The sequence below is a fragment of the Salmo salar genome, chromosome 24, assembly GCF_965601325.2.
Source record: "Salmo salar chromosome 24, fSalSal1, whole genome shotgun sequence".
Lineage (NCBI taxonomy): Eukaryota > Metazoa > Chordata > Actinopteri > Salmoniformes > Salmonidae > Salmo > Salmo salar.
The window spans coordinates 46,565,001-46,567,651 of record NC_138314.1 but is presented as its reverse complement, the minus strand read 5'-3'; positions in this window follow the sequence as shown (position 1 = coordinate 46,567,651).

The window sequence follows — 2,651 nt, the reverse complement described above, 5'->3', positions numbered from 1 at the left end:
AGGTAGACAGGTACTATGACTATCAGGTAGTCAGGTACAGGTACTATGACTATCAGGTAGACAGGTACTATGACTATCAGGTACAGGTACTATGACTATCAGGTAGACAGGTACTATGACTATCAGGTAGACAGGTACAGGTACTATGACTATCAGGTGAGAGGTACAGGTACTATGACTATCAGGTAGTCAGGTACAGGTACTATGACTGTCAGGTAGTCAGGTACTATGACTATCAGGTAGACAGGTACAGTTACTATGACTATCAGGTAGTCAGGTACTATGACTATCAGGTAGTCAGGTACTATGACTATCAGGTAGTCAGGTACTATGACTATCAGGTAGTCAGGTACTATGACTATCAGGTAGACAGGTACAGGTACTATGACTATCAGGTAGACAGGTACTATGACTGTCAGGTAGACAGGTACTATGACTATCAGGTAGACAGGTACTATGACTATCAGGTAGTCAGGTACTATGACTATCAGGTAGACAGGTACTATGACTATCAGGTAGTCAGGTACTATGACTATCAGGTACTATGACTACACTGGTCCCCCGTGTGAAAAATCTGAGCCCCGGGACAGTCCATTTACTTTGTGATGATCTGAGACCCGGGACAGTCTATTTACTTTGAAGATCTGAGCCTCAGGACAGTCTATTTACTTTGAAGATCTGAGCCTCGGGGCAGTCCATTTACTTTGAAGATCTGAGCCTCGGGACAGTCCATTTACTTTGAAGATCTGAGCCTCGGGGCAGTCCATTTACTTTGAAGATCTGAGCCTCGGGACAGTCCATTTACTTTGAAGATCTGAGCCTCGGGGCAGTCCATTTACTTTGTGAATATCTGAGCCCCATGACAGTCCATTTACTTTGAAGATCTGAGCCTCGGGACAGTCCATTTACTTTGAAGATCTGAGCCTCGGGACAGTCCATTTACTTTGTGAAGATCTGAGCCCCATGACAGTCTATTTACTTTGTGAAGATCTGAGCCTCGGGACAGTCCATTTACTTTGTGAAGATCTGAGCCCCATGACAGTCTATTTACTTTGTGAATATCTGAGCCTCGGGACAGTCCACTTACTTTGAAGATCTGAGCCTCGGGACAGTCCATTTACTTTGTGAAGATCTGAGCCCCATGACAGTCTATTTACCTTATGAACATCTGAGCCTCGGGACAGTCTATTTACCTTATGAAGATCTGAGCCCCATGACAGTCTATTCACTTTGTGAAGATCTGAGCCCCGGGACAGTCTATTTACTTTGTGAAGATCTGAGCCTCAGGACAGTCTATTTACTTTGTGAAGATCTGAGCCTCAGGACAGTCTATTCACTTAGTGAAGATCTGAGCCTCGGGACAGTCTATTCACTTAGTGAAGATCTGAGCCTCGGGACAGTCTATTCACTTAGTGAAGATCTGAGCCTCGGGACAGTCTATTCACTTAGTGAAGATCTGAGCCTCGGGACAGTCTATTCACTTTGTGAAGATCTGAGCCTCGGGACAGTCTATTTACTTTGCAGGATTTCAAACAGACATGCCCAATCTCATTGGTGCAGTCCCCCCTCATAGCAAATAGCTGGCAAATCAATCCAAGCACTGGGGGCACAGCCCTGGAGCTGCTGCTGGCAGAGTAGTGAGTAACTGAACAGCTTGGTTTGAACAATATCTTTTTTTAAACAGGGACATTTACATATTTACCGTACTTTTATGCGAGAGAGGCATACTAAGACAAAATAAATGTGACAGTGTATAAATGATAACACATTAGTGCAGGAAATGAATAAATGAATTAAAATGATGGAAGCGAATGCTGGAATTAAACAATTAACCATGCAAATGAGCAAAGCTGTGTGCATTAAGGAAATAGAGGCCTGGCTGAAATAGAAGCCTGTCTCTAATAAGCACCTGTTGTGTTCATTGATTTAAACAAATAACCGCCCAGGCTATTAATTCAAGTTTTACAGTATGCATTTCTGTGTAGTACAGATCAGGGACCCATGATGTAATTCCATTACCGGCTGTAAATCCACTTTACTTACTGTAGTTCAATAACCAAAAGAGAGATTCGTGGCAACTCAAGGTGTGATGTCATAGCTGACACCCCATTCTGTCTGCTGACATCATATAATCTTAATTCAGAGTAGATGTTTTAAGAGTTTTTGGAATACGTGGACACATAAAAACCTGAGGGAGATTTTACAGTAATTTCGTTACTAAAGTTTGCATCTGCACAGTTCTTCCAGTAAATTAGTTATAGTACATATTTCAGTGGAAAGTGTTAAAGTAGTCCTTGTGAGTTGTATGGTTTGTTAGACTTTGAAAATGTAATGTTTTCTTTTTTTTTGACGTTTTTTTTTTTTTCTCACTTTAAAATGTAGCCAAAGAGTAATTCTGTTGCCATGGATCTGCCCAGTTATGTCCCCTGTTCTCTAGCCCAGATGGGATCTTCCTGTCCAAGCTGACCCCCAATCCCCCAGATGGTATGTTCCGTCCTGTCCTGTTGTGACAGTGCCCTCCCCTGCTCCCTCCCTCCTCCCTCCCTCCCTTCCTTCTGAGCCCCCTCCCTCCCTCCCTCCCTCCCTCCCTCCCTCCCTCCCTCCCTCCCTCCTCCCTCCCTCCCTTCCTTCTGAGCCCCCCACGTGGTCTG